Source organism: Dermacentor andersoni, chromosome 6 (genome assembly GCF_023375885.2).
Source record: "Dermacentor andersoni chromosome 6, qqDerAnde1_hic_scaffold, whole genome shotgun sequence".
Lineage (NCBI taxonomy): Eukaryota > Metazoa > Arthropoda > Arachnida > Ixodida > Ixodidae > Dermacentor > Dermacentor andersoni.
In genome coordinates, this window is record NC_092819.1 from 24148048 (window position 1) to 24167907 (window position 19860).

Genomic DNA, 19860 nt, shown 5'->3' on the forward strand with positions numbered 1-19860 from the left:
AGCCATTGGCCTTTGCTGCTTTCCTGGCCTGGTTCACCACCTTGCGCTTATCCTCCATGTCCGGGGCCACGAGTATGGCATCCCACGCTTCTTGGCGGTCTTCTTCTGTGCTTTTGTTTTCGGTTCTTCTTGATTGAGCTTATTGATTGTTGGGTTCAGCAAGATTAGGACACCATATCACCATATGACAAAGGGTGTCCGGTGCCCCGCAGGACAGGCTAAGGTATGAGAATCAGGTTGGGTGCATTCTACGCATTATAATGCCGTGTGTGTAGGAGTTTGTTTGGAGACGCCGCAGAGCAACTCTCTTTTCTTATTAGACTGGGGTTTACGGTTGTATGAAACATTGCTTAGGCAGGTATGAGCCATTCATTGCCTTACGTGACGGACGCATTTAATAACAGAGGTGATACGAGAATAGGTGTGCATGACTATCACGATGACCACCCGTCAGGACCATAAATATGTTCGTACCTTTGTTCAGAATTATTTGTCACCGCTGTGTCGTGTGCTAAAAACAGCTTCGCTTTTCATCCACCTTCACAAAATCGAATGACTCACGATATTTTTCTGCGTCCTTTCCTCCTCAAAATCCTCAATCGGTGTAAACTACTTTCGAAGCGTTCGCACGTTAGCTAACATGGCACTTCCGTGCTTCTCTGTTTTAGGGAGGCTTGAGTCGCGAACGAAGTAAAGCGGTCGGTGTCCGGAGGGTGCATGATTGTGGGAGGACGGACGTGCGACGATGGCTGTACGGCGGCGCTACGCCTTCAGCCAGTGTGACAGCTGCCTCGCAGAGAATGTTACGCGACACACCCTGCCACCAAGCTGGGTTGATTTTTCTCCCCATTATATCTGAGCAGCTGGCGCCCCCGACACAACGTCGCGTCGTTTTCACTTTTGTATGGGGAGGCTTCACCTGGAAGGGAAGCAAAGCTACTAGCACGCAGCCTGGCAACTTTCGCTCATTCTTAACGGGAGAACGGAACTAATACATCTAGTTGCACCCAACTGGATGCAGCGAAAATGAAAAATGCGAGCTAGCAGTAACAAGCCTGTTCGCGCTTCTGAGAGGCTATATCGTAGCAAGCGTGAAATGTCAGCACCGCAGGATACGAGGAGACCCACAAAACAAGGGACGAGAAATGAGGAACGTAAGTGCACGTCACCCGGGCATATCTGTAACGCACTGCGTCTAGTTTTCTCGTATTCGATTTTGTCACGCTTTTGCTGTGTCATGAGGCCAGACCAGTTTGAAAGGTCATGTAGGGGGATATTTATTAAGGAAGAGTTAGTTGAACAGAACATCCTGGGGGCCTAGTTGGTTCATTATTGAGGGCTGGTACTTACTGCGCGAGACCGGAAAAAGACAACTCAATGATTAGGAACACCAAGAGAGCTTGAGTACAAAAGGTTGCATATATTTAAAGAAAGCTTGAGCGCTCAAGTTTTCTTCATGTTATTTTTCCCTCTATGTTGTCTGTTTCCGTTCTCGCACAATGAATGTCAATCTCGAAGAGGATTTGTTCATTTGGAATGTTACGAGACAACAATGTTCTAAAAAGTAGGCGGCAAACAACATTGCAGATATGTATTAAGTCTTCTTTCTGACACGTTACGGAAAGTTCTTGGTAGACGTTCAGCGAAAACTACTTTGCCTGCGACGAAAACTTGGGAACGCAAGTCGTGCCTCGCCTTCTGTCTGGTCTGCCCCATTGCTTTTCTGTTTTGACTTGCTCAGTAACGAAATATTGCGTGACAGGAAAAAACGAAAAAATGAGGAAGCTGCTAAAAGTAACGCATACTGTCGTATTCTGAATTCGGCTTTCGTTCAGTTCTTCCTTCTTTTTCTAGCTAGTGTGACTTTTCTTTTCCTGTCCGTATGCGTCTTGTTTCCATGCATGACCTCCTTGAAGGAAAAAAAAATGCGGAAAAATGATAGTTTTAACTTACTTGGTCTGGCATACATTATAGATCCTGCGTTGAAGCGATAGCTTGCGCCGCGTAATCCTTTGACCGAATACAGCACACCACGCTCAGAAAATATTCTTCCAGAGGTATGAAGGGCTAAAATAAACACGGAAAATTTCAGTTGGAGATCCATTGGTAGTCGCCGGATTAGGTGCATCATAAACTTATACTATGGATTATATACTTGGAAAAAAATATGCAGATCCCCCGCCTCCCCCCCCCCCCCCCCTCACTGTAGCGTTCGGTGTACAGGAAGCTTTCGTGATCCACCAAGGCAAAATGGCGCATTACGACAAACGACGGGCTGCACGTTTTAGTGACGAACACGTCCCTCAGCAAAGCCATGGTGAACCTTGCGGGGCAAGTGGAAGTTATGTTCAGCGTTAAAACGCGTTGAATCACGAGACGCGACGTGGCCGACCCTGTATGTGGCGCCACAGCGCCCTCAGTGCAATTAGAGACGCGCGGCTAAGAAGGGCGACGGATGTGCCCCCTAGCTTTCGTCTTAATCGTAAGCTATACTCCGGTTCAGACATCAGACATCAAGTGTGGTGTTCTGGAGGCTGGAGAGACTTTTTTTCAGTGACTGCGTTCGCACTGGGAAATAGCGCGACTTGTTTCTTTTTTTTTTCTATTGCCACAACTGTGCGAAACGGTTCTTTACAACGGGTGTTTCAGCGAGCACTTTCAAATTAAAAAAAGAATTGTCTGTGGCAGATAGCTCAACTCAGATAGCTGATCTACTCGATGAGGCGGACGTTACTTGCACAAAAAATTGAAATGCGTAATCTACTAATAAGCAAAACAATAATTAGGTTTTTAACTAATTACCTTATGGCACTTATTGCAATTTACAAGTTCTGGCTGAGGGGCTTGCAAGGCGGATCCACTTGGAACAAATTCTTAGTATGACGCCACTTTCGAAGTATTAACTCCAGAACTTTGCGGAGAAATACATTGGCGTTCAAGTTACTTTCGTGCTTGAGTAAATAAAACGACGTTCTGTTAAGAAAGTAAATAGAACGACAGTGCATATATACAGCGAGTTTGACCGCGCATATCTCGTGAATGGTGTCATCCACACAATTCTATTGAAGTGGATATGCCTTCTACTCTCACCCGCTAGAATTTGTAATTTGCAATAAGTACCATAGGGCAATTAGTTAAAAACCTAATTAGGGTGTTTTTGCCAATTAGTTGATTCTGCATTTCTATTCTTCGTGCAAATAATGTCCGCTTCTTTGAGTAGACCAGCTCATGAACTATAATTGGTATTCTGCCACAGGCAATTAAAAATAAATAAATTTGAAAGTGTTCGCTGAAATTCTGTATATATAGCTCAGTATCGACTGAAAAAGTTTTGATCTTTAGAAACAAACAAACTGTGGTATCTGTCCGCTAACACGTTGATTTAGAGCGTTTCGATATTCTTTGTGTTTCTTGTCAGGACATTTTTGCATGCACCCCGGCGCCTACGCATCACGTGCACACCGTTGGCACGCAGCGAAGCACTGACGGAACGTGCGGAGTGGCAAATTTTCGTGACCGAACTTCTTGCGTAGCTTTCGCAGCGTTGCAACGCTTGACGTCTGAAGCGGCGTAGACAAAATGCGCGCGCTCTCTTTTACTGCGATAGCAATTACGGGTACGCCCCAGCCGCATTCGCAGGTCCGCCGTTGTCGTTGTCGTGCTGTGATACTATCGATGACGCATGCAGAAGACCTGGAGATACGCGAAGTTCGTTTGGCTCCAGAAGCAACGAAGCCAAGTGGACGCACCGTCACACTTCGCTCAATCACCTCTGCTGGAGCCAGAGCAGTGTTCTGGCTTCAACTGCTGGCGTGGGCGTTGTGCGGACACGCATAAGCTTTATTGCTGAGCAGCTGCGTGCGTACCACACGGTGGCGAACGTTAAGCTAAAGTAATCCTGACGCTGACCAACGCCGACGGTTGTCTTTCGGTGTTAGCGCCTTCGAGATGCGACACCCGTCACGCTGCTTGGCACGCTACTCGTCACGCCAGCGTTTTCAGACGCCTTCAGTGCAACGCTGTGTACACCTTGCTATCACTTTAATGCTGCGCCTTCCCGTTAAAGCAGATGTTTAAAGTAGGTTCTTGCTATGCGACGCCCCTGAGCCGCCAAAGCCTCTCAAAGCGTTGGCTTCCACGACGAAAATGAGTGAGGGTGATTTGTTACGACTGTTTAGGCATGCGTCCATGGCCTAAGCGTTGGGCTTATGCGCTGGGAAAACCATCTTCGAAGCGAACCAGGGGAAGTGAAGGCCGTTTGTATGTGGCACGATTTGCATGAGTTCTGGGAGCATGGCGTTTTTATTGTCAACTGTATGCGATGTTAAATGGGGCTTAAGTGGGGATGATGGAAACGATCGGTATGTCTCAAGCTACTCCATTTCACTTGGATGGAAAAAATAAACTTGGTTTAAAGTAAGAACAAATAATAATCAAAAATGAGAAGAACACATTAGCGCGCATAGACAATCCCGCTTATAAGAGTGAAATAAAGAACGACTGAAACATAACAACGTAGGCGAATAACGACACAAGAGCGTCCTTAGTATTTCGCACACATATCCGTACTTAAAAAAATTACTGCAGTGAAAGTTGTTCTTTCAAGGTGGCTAACTGGCCATGATCCAAGTATTGTCCCAAGGGAAAAATGGATGGTTTCCCAGAACTTAAGCCTCAAGCGCATATCTGCCTTTGTTGGGCGTATGATGTGCTATCCAGCAGCACGTTGGCTATGTCCTTGTAAACAATTCCACACGAACATGACGCGGAGTTTTCACGATTGATTTTATACAGGCTGATCATTTTCAAGGTTTACGGAATTTTAAATATTGCCTGTGGCAGATAGCTTAATTCCTGTCCTTGAGCTCAATTTTTCGAAGAGGCGGACGTTACTAGCACGAGAATGGAAACACGTATTCAACGAATTAACAAAACTTCACTAATTACCTTCCTAAATTATGAGGTGGCGTGTTTTGCGTCTCATTCCACCACTGTATTGATTCATTTATAATCATTTACATTACTTTTAAGATGCGGTTTGTCAGACTTACGCGTCTGAGTAACTCGGTGCTGAGTGTTCAGTGTGCGTCTGCGACGTTGACAACGCTTAGATGGAAACCTCCAACTTGCAGCAACAGGATACACATACTGCGCTTAAAAAAAACAAAAAAAAAAAAAACATGTACAATAGACACTGGTGACCTCCATAAGCACAAATGAGTAAGTGAACATGGCCGGAGCACCCGCGTTTCCGTTTCTCGCATAGAGGACTTTCGTATACAGGATCCGTACTTCGCATTTTATAAATTGTTAAATAAAAAAAATTCTTTTGGCCATTGTCGTTGGTTCGCACGAGAATTCGCCACTGTAATCGCAAAGATAAGTGACTCCGCCGGATGATAGAAAAAACAAAACACGAAATGAATAGAAACGGCGGAAATGCAGCTCCAGCTTTCAGCTTTGCCTATGAAACGCTTGTCATTTACAAAAGAAAAATCGATAAATAAAAGGAAGCGCCTAGGATAAGGCTTTGCGATGGTTCTCGTTCCAGTATACAAACAGATCCCTCTCACGTAGGCATTGTTCTTGGAATCCTGCCCACACTACTCGCCTTGACAGGCCTGTCAACCTTGTCTGCGGCCACTACGCTTTACCGTACGCATCGCTCGCTTCGAGGATTGCATTCCTGCTTTTCGCCTCTCTCCCTCCCTCTCTTAACATCTCTGTCTTTCGTCTCGTCTTTTTTTGCAACGTAGCTGAACCCTCTCCGAGGGTGCACGTGAGAGGGTAAAGGGAGAGAGGCGGTGAGGTTACCCTAAAGCCAGAAGCTATAGGGCGCCTTCATGTAAGTGGCGCGTGCAGTCCTTCGCTGCTCATTGTTTCCTGGTGGCCACGCCGACCAAAGCCGTCCGGGCGCCGGGCCTCTGCTTCCGCGCAGCCGGCGAGTCTGCCTTGTGGCTTAGGCGCTTGCTTCCGCTTCGTTGTGAACGCCGTCTTAGCCGCGCTGCTGTTCGCTTCCTGTTCTTTCAAATTCAAATTTCATTTCCCCTGAAAGAAGTAAAGGCGAAAAGCCGTGAAAGCGGCTTTCAAGGGTCCCGGCACCTTATGACATGACAGCCATGTGCAGGAATGCTGCACACAGAAGAATTTAGGAGAAAAGAAATGGATGCACAGCGCGCGCGACATTTTAATCGGACACTAAATTTGCAGGTTTCGTCTGCTCCAATTGCAGTGAAAGTTGTAGCAAGTATGTGTTTCCTAGGAGAGAGAAAATGCAATTGAAAGTAACGACAATATTTTGAATAGCATCAAGCTTGTAGACATGAAAGATAAGTAGTCATACAAGACAAAGCCAATAATATGATATGCCATCATCAATATGAAACAGATTACATAAAGTTAGGTGTTGTTGCGGTTGTTCTTCTAGAGCATTTTATGGTGTTACTTCTATTACAACCTAATGACTCGCGGCCGACTACAGATGACGCAAGAGGTGGTGACGTCTCACCCATTCGAAGGTTATTTATTACGGCTACATCCACTAAAAAGCTTCGCAACACGGCTTATGTACATCACGTTCATGCGGTATCCCGGTAACAGAAACCTCGGTAACGAGTCCTAAAGATAGGCCCAAGGGGAGGGCCGCTTAACGAGGTTCTCACGAAGCAAAGGTAGCACATCTGCGGCGTTTATGCGGGAGATTATATATCGCGTAACACGAAAGCTTGCGTCTTCTTTCAATTTCCTATATTGCAGAAAAAAAAGGCTTGCGTGCGCGTAAGTTTTAACGAGTTCCCCTGGGAATACGGAGGTAAAAGGGAGCTAGAAATAAATAACGAAAAAGAAGAATGAACAATATAGTTCTCGAAAAAAGAAAAGGCAAATGTGAATCGGGTGCAAAATAAAGCACTAAAGCTGAAGGAGGTGAAAGTGTAATGGAAATAAAGGAGGATTGGCGCCCATGTTTCGTGACTGCCGGCTCTGTTTAGCGTGCCATAAAACGGAGCCCAGACCATAAAACCCCGCAATTAAAGCATTCCCCAGAGCCTTAGCCATCAGCTGTGCAGGCTTTAACGTCGGCTGCCGTCTTTATCTCATGTTTTACCCTGCATTTTCTTGCTCCCCAAGTTATTGCTACTGTTGCCATAGCAACGGCAGGCACGCCACGAGCTGACGCTGAGGCAAATTGTGAGCGAAGCGATATCACTGTTCCCCTTGCACTGACAAGACGCTGTAGCCGACGATGTCAGAGGGCAGTGAATTAAGGGAGTGGGACTTGCGTCATTGTTTTTCTGCAGAGATTACAAGAGCGAACTCTAGTGCTGCAATCGTAGGGCTGCGATTCAAATTATTGGTAGTACTCTGTGTGGATCTGTCTGACCTTTGTACTTGTGGCTTGACATTTCTTGTGGCGTTATTTATTGCGCTTAATGTTTGTGATTTTCTAAGTAATCAGTTTTTCAAATGCAGCAAGAGTGGATTAGCCAGGTGCGCGTTTTATCGCGCTTTGCTGGACCAAATAAAAGTTTATTCACTCACTCTATGCGCACTATACGAATTCTTGCATGTATAAGATATTTTGTTTAAAAATATGTATCCTCAATGTAACAAAGCCGTTTAAAGCCAGAAGTACGAAGTTTAGGCAAACTTATGGACTAATCTCCGTTTCCATGCTAGCTGAACCACCACGTTTGAAGTTGCAGTGTACACTAGCGCCTGAGATTCCTCTAGTAATTTTTGGGAGAATTGCTATTGATCCTGTTCTGAAATGAGCTGTACCCTCCCCCCATCTCTCCATATCACGGGCCTATGTGCTCAGTACGGGACGTCACAGTGTCCGAACGAAGAGACGGAGCGCTCAAATGGGGATGGGCGCAACAGTATGCAGCCACACAGAATATCGTTTGTCTGCTTTCGTAGGGGCAGAGTTGGAATCAGAAGCTTCTGTCCAACCGTGCTTATAGCACGCGCGGTACCGACTACACGGTCCTGTTATCGTGAAGAATTTGGCTGCATTACGGCTGGCTATATCGGCAGATTAAACAAAGAAACATCAACCAGGAGACAGAGCAAGGAAGCGATGGAAGGAAGAACGATAGACGTATCGTGAAGAGGTAGGAAGGCAGTAGACGACTTTTAAGAACAAACAAGGATATATGATATCGTATTTTAAGATTGTATCTGGAGCTGGGTAGTTAATGCAACCAATGGTACGAACATTGGAAGAGAAATGCAATCAGCCGGGGGGGGGGGAGGGGGAAGGATTAGATGGAGAGATGACACCAACAAAACATCCAAACATAGGATGGATTCCACGGACGCAGTGAGAGGGATAATTTACGCTCTCTGGCAGAGGCCTTCGTTCAGCAGTGAACTTATATTTGGGTGATGTTCGCTGATGAATCAGGCTTATTTGAGCAAGGATTCTAAGTAAGACACTAAATTTCGCGGTATACGCGTAAATATTGTTGTTTTCGGAGGCAACTGTTTGGGATAATTAACTGCAGTAACTATTACACAGGATTGGTGAACTCGTAGTATGGTTGTGAAGAGTTTATTCCTTGTTCTGAAGTTCATCATCTAGCATTCCGTGGAGTCGTATCCTCAAAAGTGCTGCTTCCATTTGCCCCACGGACGGCTCACTAATGAGTCGCTTGTGATGACACCGAGACGCACAAGGGCAGTGTCGTCTACTTCTTCCAAATAATCCTTTCGTCATAAAGCAAGCCTGAATTTCGCTTGCGAAATGCGCAGTGTACTCAGTGAGAGGCATCTAATGAACTGCAGGGATCATTAGTTTCAGAGGCTTTGCCGTGGTACTTGTATAGGCAACGCGATGGGCGCATTGGTGCCTTACATGGTTCCCTAAACATTGGCGGAATCCTCTCTGTTCCGTTAAGTGTAGCATAGACGTTATTTGAATAATAAGTGGGTAATGTTAGAAGCGTGAACCGCTTGCTGCATAAGGTTGTGGGACAGAAAGAAGGCAACGTTTGCTGGCTGTTGCCACATTGTTTCTTAATGATTATTTGGCTTGTTAAATTTTGTTGGTTTAAAGCCGGTGCAGTTTACGCGTTTTTACATTTTCGTCTGCTTTACCGATCATCTTGCGATCCACTTGTATGAGAGAGAGAGAGAAAGTTGTGCCTTGACACGATATTGAGTCAGAGCAGCTCTGACTCATAAGGATCCCGCGTTCACTGCTGCGTCTTAGTAACCAACGACACTCTGATTGCCAGCGGCGCTTTGCCGTAGAAAGCAAACAACGCAAGAGTCAACCAGAGAAGCACAACTTTTCTTCCTATTTGTTCTCACTTTCGTTTTATGCACCCCTTTAGAAGCGCTGAAAAAACAAAAGCATTGGGCATTTTGGACATTGAAATGGCGTTTTCTCGTAATATGTTTTTCTTCGCGCTTCGTTAGCGCAGCAGAGCACAACTTCTTTGCTTAGAAACCTTTGTCGATCTGTATTTTTTTTCCTTTAGCGCGACCCATACTTTACGAAAAAGTATACTGCCATGCTCTCCCTCTGACCTCCTCGCGACTTGATGACAGACTATCAGATACAGTTTTGAAAACTACGGTGCCTGTGTGGCATAGCAGCTGCAAAGGCGGTTTCCGGCATTCTTCGACAAATACAGCGATGCGTGGTTGGGTCTAGTGGAGACGTCACACGACGCTTTGGTGCCTTCGTCAGATCTTATTTGTGCAGGCTCAACCCGCCGGCGCATCCGCACAAATTGCCGCCGTGGGAGGGGGGAGGGGGAGGGAGATATTCTCCTGGTGTCCATCTTGGTGGCTGTAAATATGGTTTATTTTTAATTTTCCTTTCTTTCGCATCTAACCGGCGGTTACCCTCCTTTAATAAGGAGCGGCGCTCGCTCTTCCGAGCCGAATTCTGATTCCTATCCCCGAGGAGAGTGTCTCCGACGAACGCGGCCTGATTGAATAAAACAGCGGAAGCTGATGATCCGATTCCCTCGCGAAGACAAGCGTCAGTGCACTGGTAGCAAGAGACAGCGGTACAGCAGCGGCGTTCGGTAGCCTCCCAACAAAGTGCTGTTTTGGACCGCGGGAACGAGACCACGCCTTAGGAGACGCCCATTAGGAAAGATAATCCTCCTGAACCTTTCTTTACTTTTACAGCGAAGCTGTATATAGATAGCCGATCCTGGCCACGGAGGCCCTGTTCCGATGGTGGCGGAATGCCGGCACTCTTGCGTACCGTGCTTTCGGTGTATATGAGAACACCACGTGATCAATGTTAACCCGGAACCTTCCTCTACGGTTTCCCTCATAACCCACTGTGCACTTTTGGGACGTTAAGCCACTCAATTTAAAATCATTACGCAGGTGCCTTTCTTTCGATGGGTCCCATTCGGAGGTATCGCTTTCGGCGCTTATTGATTGACTTCGCAGCTGACAAGGGTTGTATGGCTTCATTGAGGCTTTGCGATGCGAAGTACATCGCACAAAGGTGAAAATATCTGCGAAAGTGATCAGCGGGGATAGTGGCCCAGATATTCTTTTAATGCCTTAGGTTCTTCACGTACTTTTCGGAGGCTGTCTGCTTGTTTGTATGTCCGTGTCCGTGTATGTTGTGTTTGTATGTGTGTATGTCTGTATCTAACCGTTTTCTCGCCTGCCTGGATCACTGGGTATTTCGTAGTCGAATGGTTAGCGCATCGGGCTGCTATGGTGAGGTAACAGGATACGAAACCAACCATCACACCAACTTGGGTCGATGAATATGTGCCAATGTGTACATGTACACATTGGCATTGGAATATGTACATACGTGCTGCTTTTCAACGAACCTCTTTCACGCCGACATGGGACCCTGTAGATGGGGGATTAGGTAGGCACAACTGTTCGAAGAAACTCCTTGACGCCGACTTAGAACACAGGCTATGTGCCCTATCTGTGCTGGTCTTCAATAAACATCGTTGATACCAACTTGGGTCTTTGGGTATGTGCCAGTATAGGTGTGCTCCGCTCAGCAATGAACATATTTGACGCCATTTTGTGTGACTGGGTATGGGCCACTGGGAATGCACTATTCGTCAACGAAGCTCTTTCACGCTGACGTGGGTCACTGTAGATGCGGCACTGGGTAGGTACCGCTGTTTGAGGAAACTATTTGACGCTGACTTAGAGCACTGAGTATTTGCAACTCGGTCTGCGCTGCCCTTCAGTGAACCTCTGGTGCCAACTTGAGTCACTAGGTCCCTGCCGCTGCGAATCTATGCAATGACGAAAAAGATCACTTAAATTTTTACGACGTTGATCGGAAGGTAACCCTCGTCTGAAGGATTCCTCAAGGTCAACAACCCGACGCTTCAGCAGGCTGCGCCACAAATGCACTTGATATGGGCCGCTTTTCAATGAATGCTTTTCACACCAACGCGTTAGCTAGCTGCGCCATGAACACAATGGGTATGTGCCGCTCTTCGATGAACGTCTCGCCAGCTTGGGTCAGTGAGTATGTGCCACTGAGTGTGCAGCAAGCGAGGGAACACAATTCGCAGCGTTCGCAGGCACCATGCGCGCCACGCTTCTCGTCTCGGAGGTCACGCGCGTTCTTCCTGGCACTGCCACTAGATGGCGCAGCGCGTCCTGCAAAAAGCGCGAGGGAGGAGCCCGGTTACCGCATCACGCATTTCTCAGCGTTCGCACACATAGGCGCGCCATTAATTTCGGAAGCCACGTAAAATGGCGCCGAGTGTCCTCAAGGAACCGCGAAAAAGGATTCCCGCTGCAGCACATGCTTCAAAAATAACTCGTTTCTACAGTGGCAATACGTTGTGTCGCCGTATTGACTTAATGATAACGCTCTACCCTCGACAGTGATCGGGACATGGGTTTTGTAGCACAACTACGAGTCGGCCTAGTTGGAACAGATTCATTTTTAAACAAACTTTTTGAGCTCAAAACAAAAAGGGACCAAGAAAAGGAGCAGCACAAGGACGTGCTCGTCCTTGTGTTGCTCCTTTTTTTTGTCCCTCTTTGTTTTTCGCTCAAGAAGTTTGTTTAAAAATGGGTTCTGTCGCAGTTTTTTAAGTGCGAATTATTTCTTTGTCTAGCCGCAGCCAAGGTCAGTGCAAGTACACGCGCAAGGACGCGCCAGTTTTGTCGCCGAGGTATGCGGACAAAGGCAGTGCAGCTCGCAAGGCTGCAGGACAGAATGCAAATAAACGCCAGATATAGTGCAAATTGAGGCGGCCCGGCTGGCCGGCACTGGACATGGTGCTAACACACACTGGATATAGTTCAAACTTAGGCGGCCTGCTGCGGCAGGTGATGCACGTGAACACTAACGTGAGCCGCCACAGCAACATCCCGTGGCTGTCGCGCTGTCGTCGTTACGTCGTCTTCACTTCATCGCATTGATGACGTTGCGTTCATTCTTTCGTTCTGATGTCATCGTCATCTTCGTGCCCTTTTTACTCTGTTGTTGCCGTTGCGTTGTCAAGTCGTCGTCATCACGCCTTCTACCATCCGTCGTCGTCATGCCAATGGCGATATCGCGTCGTCATCGCAAACTCGCCGCGTTGCAGTCGCGATCGTTCAATCCGTAATATTGTCGTAGCAATTGCATTGTCGGCAGCCCATTGTCGTCAAACCTTCGTCATTCCTTTGCCGTCGTGCCACCGTCGACACGCCGTTGTCGTCGTGCAGTCATCGTCACACCATCGTCGTCGCTCTAGTGTCGTCATCGCATGGTCTTTATGCAGTTGTCGTCACACTGTCGCCGTCATACAATTGTCACCACTGTTTGCACACATTTTCTCGTCTATACATTGCAGCAATGCTTCGCATGACGTAGATAATCATCAAGGATAGTGTCGGGCTTATTTTTTCAATACGAAAAAAACTGAGATAAAGAAATTGCTTGCTTGCTTGATTGATTGATTGATTGATTGATTGAAGTTGCTCGTCTCTTGAAAGCTGATTGTGAAGCACGGGCTTCACAATACAGGCTTTTACTGGTTTGACTAGGCTTTACTATCGACGCACTCATTTGTCACAGGCCTGCAATCGGAAACTTGGGTCTCCCTTGTACACGCAGCAAGAAGCATGCTCAGTGAGGAGCGTAACGAAATAAGAATCGTTTCTCTCGCAAACACGGGTGCGGTATTCACTTTTGTTTAGTGTACGTCGTTTAAGAATGCAAGAAAGCAAGCACGCACGACCTCACGCACCTACCCTCACGCACCTACACACACATGCATATATATATTCACAGAACGCACACACCAACAAACAATTCCAGAGACATGCATAAAGGCCAAGGAAGTGCGTAGATCTTGCCAGCGAGCGGAGGTCGTGTTTGCTCTGCGCGAAAAATAATGAGGTGCCGACATTCGACTTTAGTGACGGTTTTTCCCGCATTTTCTTTCCTGTTTGATGCAGTCTTATTTTTAACACTTCCGCCTTACGTTCCACACGTTCTGTTTTCTTCTTTCAGTCGTTCGGACTACAGCTTCATTTCGCCGACAATGTCTTAAAGTTTACGCCTGGCTCGTCCAACCTACGCTACGCTCGCTTGACGGAATTTTACGGCTTCGGGTATTAGCATTTTACAACTTTTTCTTGCTATGAAGGCTTTCAAGATACTGTGTGTTCTTGGGCTGGTGGATTTCCTTCGCCTTGTCGTATTATGAATTCCTGTTCTCGTTCTTTCTTTTTTTTTTTGTGGGAAGGAAACAGACTACCCAACTTTGCCCTGCCATTGTTTAAGGGAAGCACATATTGGACCGACTTTTACGGTTGCAGCAGGGGGCAGCAGTTCGCCAGCGCTCACAGAAAGCAAGACACCTTGTCACAACCGAGCTGGCGGCTAAAGCTTAAGCCTAATATTGACGTCATACGCTTTATACTGCGCAGGGCGAGACGTGCCCTGAAGGGTGAAACGTTATACGGAGCAAGAATGCATTCCTGTTTATGTAGTGCAGACTGAAAAGCCACGCTAAGGAACCCACACGATACCAGATGAATAAACATAGACATCGATAAATTTAAGCTCCAAATCTGCCTTGCTGGCTACACAACAATGGACAGAAGATGTCTGCCTCTGCCATACGCCTAATTTCATGCTCTAGATTGCCTACATGAGAATATAAATGAGACTTGTATAAACAACCCCATGCATACAGCGTGGACAAGAACACGTATTTGAGGCTATAACTAAATCTGCTGGCGATGGTCAGAAGGAGGAGGAGGGGGTAAAAATAGATGAAAGACAGGTGACAGGTATGTTTAGTGTGTAAATACAGTGTAAAATACAGGGTGTAGTGTGCAGCCAGTGTGTAAATATGGGCAGGCTGGCCTGCACCTGGGGAAATGGGTAAATGTAATGAAAGGTCATAGAATAAGAGACGAGATCTAAAAAAAAAAAGGAAACGAAAAAGGGGGAGAAAGGTGGCCACAGAGCGCTTTACAGCACGCTACAGCTCTTAGAGTTTGTCACACAGTCGACATGTCCATATGTCGAGGATCAACGCGTGCAACGCCTGAATCCTAAACGTCGTAAGACCCTGAAGAAGCTCGGATATCTGATAGCTGATAGTAGCTCGGAAGCAAACAAAATTACTAATAATACAAAATCCTAGCAGGATCACTCTTTGAGTATGTTGTCACTGTTTGGAATCCGTACAGCGTTTATGGCAAACAAAGTGGAATCGATAAAAAAAAGAAAAAGAAGATTGTCTTTTTTTTATATACTGGCGCTGTGACAAATACTTTTCGCCGTCTATCGTCTTTCTAAATGCCGCAACAATCAGACGACGAACCTTCTCAACTCTCTCGTCAAGGTATCGCGATAGGCCTTCTGAACAGCTACTTATGACCTGCTAAATTGTAGTCCACCAGAAACAATCACCTACAAATCTTATGTCTTTGATTGCGGCTCATGCTTATTTCAGTACAGGCTTTTCCCCCCGGACCATAGAACTATGGAATTTAATGCGTAACAAAGTCTGGTGACTACCGGCACAATAATTTTATGATGTCACAAATTATGCTCCGTTATTTGTACCTTGAAATGTGAAGTTTCCTTGCATGTTTATTTGCTTTGGCACTGTTTATTTGTGCTGTACGCAATTCTGAGGTAACCATGATAAGGGGTTGCATAATGTAAAAACAAATAATGCATAAGTAATCCATGAGGCATAAAAGAGCTCATTATCGCGCGAAGCATTTCGAGTGCATGGTTTAAAGAATACGACGACACACGGCAGGCTCTGGATGGCTAGGGTAGACGCCATTGCGTTGAAAAAATATCGTGCAAGGGCCTTTCCTTATCGCGCTCAAGAAATCTCATTACAAAACACCTTTGGCATTCAGTCACCAATGAAACCTAACTGCCGTGGCCTGAAATTGAATTTACCTTTTCGCTTCCCTCATTAGAAGAACTCTGCTTCCTGGCTCGAAGAAATAATCAAAAATCTTAATAATAAGTTTCTTAAGCTTCCCCATAGTATGGGTATATGGATGCTGCTTTGCACCGAAAAGCAAAAGAAGGTAGCTGTGAAACATATAGGGGCGAAATATTTTTGTTTATGCCAGACAATAGGACCGAGTGGCATACAACACGCTTTTCAGTTTTCAATACAGTGACTGCGTATGGTGGTACTTGCTGGATGACACGATATGTGCCGCACTTCGAAAAGTGTGGCGTCTTCAAACACGCGCTAAAGTGTCGTGTTGGTGAAACACCAGCAAACGGCCTTGTGTTTGTGTGCGTGCGTGTGTGTGCGTGCTCGCGCAAGTACGTAAGTACGAATAATCCGATGAACGCGCCGACGATATACACTTCTGCTGCCAGTTAGCAGCACTAATGCGTAGACGAAGATAACTGACTGCTCGGGGCTCTGTAGAAGCTTCCGTGACGCTTTCGTAAGTGAATGGGATTATCTCATCTCCATGTGCAGGTCTGCGGAAAGACCTCCTGTGCAGTGCTCCGGAACTCCCAGAGCCCATCGGCCTCTGTCGCCCCATGAGATCCGCAGATGAGCGGTCCGACGCCTGCTACACCGGCCGCCTCTGTTGCCGACGAGGGGCGCTCATCCAGGACGGACCTGCTGGGAACCGCAGCGGGAAACGTGCGTAGTTTCACACAACGCTTGCACCAGTGCATGACTCAGCGCTCTTAGTGCTTAAAGGACACCTAAATGCACATTTGTGCATTCTACCCCAACCGGAACGCGGCCGCAGCCCCCTGGAATCGAACCCCACGACTTTGTGTTGAACAACTTAACCCTGTACTGCCACAGAAGAGTCACCTCTGTGGGGCCTTGACTTCCGAATTGCATTGGCTTCTCTACCTAACTTTCACACTCTTTAGTTATTTGTGCTCTAGCGAATTCTCTGCGTATTGTAATATAGTGCATATTATAATCATATTGTTATGCGGTGTATTCGCACAGAGGCTAATTGGAAAGGGCGAGCGTCAGGAAGCCAAAAACCGAGCAAGAACGAACTCCAGTCTCGTTGCTAGCGCCAACACTATGGCTAGCGCATTATTCTTCCCTGCAACACGAACCTTTACGGACATCACACGTTCACAAAGAGAAAAGTAATCAGGCTGGCAATTGACGCTTGTAGGGAGCGCTATACGGTCACTTTCTTGAAGAAGAGGGGAAAATAAAGAGAAATAGAGAAGGAAGGAGAGAAAATATGCACGGCAAGCCATCACTGACACCAGTCAGCATTTAGAGGTGCCCAAACACCCGCTTCCCGGAGGCGAAGTTGGTCCCAGAAGAGCGAAAAAAACGTGAAAGCGGAGACCAAGGTTCGCTCTCGCCAAAAACGCGCGTTCGCGGAACAAAGTGAAGTTCCCGCTTAGTGCAAAGGCTAGAAGCTATGCACTGCTGTGTGTTGGGCGATTGCATAGCTTATGTAAGAGAATTCAGCTGCGTAGGCACTAACAATGAGCGCAGACGTTTTAGCTCTTCCGTTCTCAGCGGAACGCAAAAAAAGAAAAGATTGCGTCTAAGAAAAAAAAAAAAGACATTCCTGCCGCTCTACTACGCTCTTTTCTCTCTCTCACTCTTTCTCTACTGATGCTCCAGAGTGCAGGGTGCGCGCGTTCTTAACGCCACGCAACGCGGTGCCGCGCGCGACGCTCTTGCTCGCTCCTCGGGGAAGAGGAGGCTTTTCCCGCCACTGCGAGAGAAGCGAGCGCGACGTTTCCCGCGAATTTCGTCCGCCCGTGCAATAAGGCGGAGAATCGGCTTGTTCCTTGCGCCATGTCGTCCGATGTCACTCGCGTGGCGCTTCGCTCTACTGGCGGTGTTTCGTAAGCGCTCCCAAGTGAAGAACGAGGCGCAAAGGATAATAAAGAAAAAAAAGGGGTAGGGAAACAAGAGGGGATTGTAAGGATAGGAGCTGACAATTCTTCTCTCCTTCAAGCCGTTGTGAGTTCGTAATTTCGTTTTTTTTCTTCTTTCTGTCGTGCCGGACCAGGAAATTTTGTCGGAACGCGTAATGGAAATTCAATTTGTCTAGCTTTTAGGCTTGGAGTTGAATAACGTGGAAAAGTTGAGTGAAAGGGGGTGCACATGGTGGCGAAGGGAAAAGAGAAAAAAAATTGAGGGAGATAAAAAGCCAAGCGGTCAGAGAACATGAAGTTGGAAATGGGAGCGACGCGAGGCTGCTTGAAGAAAGAGAGAATGAAAATTAGGCACAACCCAACTGCACAATAATTGTGAACCTAAGCGAAAAAAGAAGGAATTTTGCCCATATTTGAACAAACGTTTAGCAACCACGCGTGTTAGACAGGGGACAGCTTATTATCGGCATTGTTCCCTCGTGATTTGGTTTGCTATATGAATATTCATTAAGTATAATGAAACAGTCGATGATTTCGTGGCGACCATAGCAAGTTTCTGGCAAAACCCCTCACAGGACCCATTGATTTTCGGTGGCTCGTCGAGGTTGCGAGATGCGCATCGACGATTACGTGAGATAACCTCTTGGATTAACCGAAGCCTAGCTGCCAGTCTGCGCATGCGTCGTAAATTATGTGATTAAACTAAAGGACGCACTCCTTCAACGTATGCTGTGATAAGTTTGCTTATTAGTTAGCTCTGACGCGTGAGGCGTAGCTAAACGTATACCGGCTGTGAGGTATGACTAGTTCTGCAAAGTGATTACGGAGAACCACCATATCGGCTGGTATAGAGAGTTACGTTGTGTTACGTGTGTTACATTGTTACGTTGTGTTACGTTACGTGTGTACGCTACATTTACAGTTATTTCTCTAAAAGGATTAAGACAACAATATGTCCTCTAACATAGAAACGACTTCTTTTATTTCTCATTCTTCTTGCTCGTATTGTTTTTCTGGCGCTTTTGAAGTAAAATACATTCGTGCTGGCGTATTTGCTTGTGTTTTTGTGTTTTTGTTGCTCTTGCGTCCGAGTACGCATGCGTTGTGCTTGGAATAAGGCATTCGATTTCCCCACCTTTAAAATGTGTGTAAATTTGCTTTTTGTTCACGCTAGCTTAGATGCAATGTGTGTAGGTCTATTTCTAATCGTTGTTTTTGTCATGGCCACTATGAGCATAATTATCACGTCAGAGGAAAGTGACCACACATATGCACCAACGTCTGCTAAAACACAGTTAATTTTATTTATTATTAGAAGATGGGGCCTGGTTTCTCAGACGGTGCCTGATTTCTCCTTATTCTATGGTGAGTTGCTTCCTGGGCTATGAGAATTACGTGTTTCATTGCCATATAGAGCTCACAACTTAATGCATTTGAAGCAGAGTGTCTGCGAAATGTACGGCAACGGTAATTGTTGTGCTTGTCATTGTATTTCTACTTAGTTTAAAGGAAATGCTAAAACCTACGCTGGGGAGCCTGAATTTCTCGTAATAAGTAGCATCTACCATGAGCGATAAAGGTACCAGTAAGATTATTTTGCTATGCAAAGCATTGCGTCAAGGTGGCGAATTTACTCTGTTTTTTTTTAGTAACACTTCGGCTATGACGTTCGAATTATGAGAATATTTCCTAATAGTAACACGCATCCAACGTTACCACTAGCAACACTTCCAGAAGCCAGATGTGTGCTGTGTAGGTAATCCAAGCTATGGATAATGTGACCAGGATTTGACACACGTGGCGTTACCGCTAATAGGGAGCACACACGAAAACAACTGAGTGCTTTTTTTTATTTGTTCGTTTTATGTAAGGGGTTGGAAAAGGAATGGGAGGTAAGGACAGAGTGGTAGCCCCAGCTATCCACAGCGGTGTTCCGTATGTTCAGTACGCGTCGGAGCCTATTCCTAAAGAGAAGTGACGAAAACAAAGGAACACAAGGGAAAGACATTTCGAAGAGACCATTTTTCACCCGTTCCCGTTGTTTCCGCGCGTCACCGTTAGTATTGAAGAAGAAAAAACGAGATCCCGCGGACTTGGTCAGCGAAACGCCATTAACGGGGGAGCCTTTGCGACGCCCTTGCAGGACTGAACCAACCTCCTTGTCCCCTTCTCGTTTGGAGCTTTCCTCACTCTTTCCCCACCCCTCACGTTCTCCCCAATGGTGGCCGCTTTCTCCGAGAAGAATGCACTGCGCAAGAAATAGCTTGCACTGTTGGGGAGCTTCGCTGCCGTTTTGTTTCTTCTTCGTACAGCCCCGATCGAAGGCAACTAGAGGCGAAGCGAGCGAGTGTATGGTGTGGCAACAGATATGAAACGAGAGATTCCTTTCTCAGCTCGGGCGTCGACACGGACAGTTGAAATATGGAACGAAGGCGGTACGGAGGCGCCGCTTCTCACCATGAAAAGTTGACTTTCAGAATGCGCGTATACCTCCTTGCGACACCTTTCTTTCATTTTTTTTTGACGGA

At 46.4% G+C, this 19860-nt stretch overlaps 1 protein-coding gene across 1 annotated transcript in view; it reads left to right on the forward strand.

The window, feature by feature from the left end:
• Positions 1-15904: 15904 nt before the first annotated feature.
• The window catches only part of LOC126521699 (suppressor of lurcher protein 1-like), a 403584-nt gene continuing 399628 nt past the window's right edge, over positions 15905-19860 (forward strand). Inside the window, exon 1 of the mRNA XM_050170434.3 lies at positions 15905-16103. The gene's annotated coding sequence lies outside the window, so the exon portion shown is untranslated. The remainder of the gene's footprint in view (positions 16104-19860) is intronic.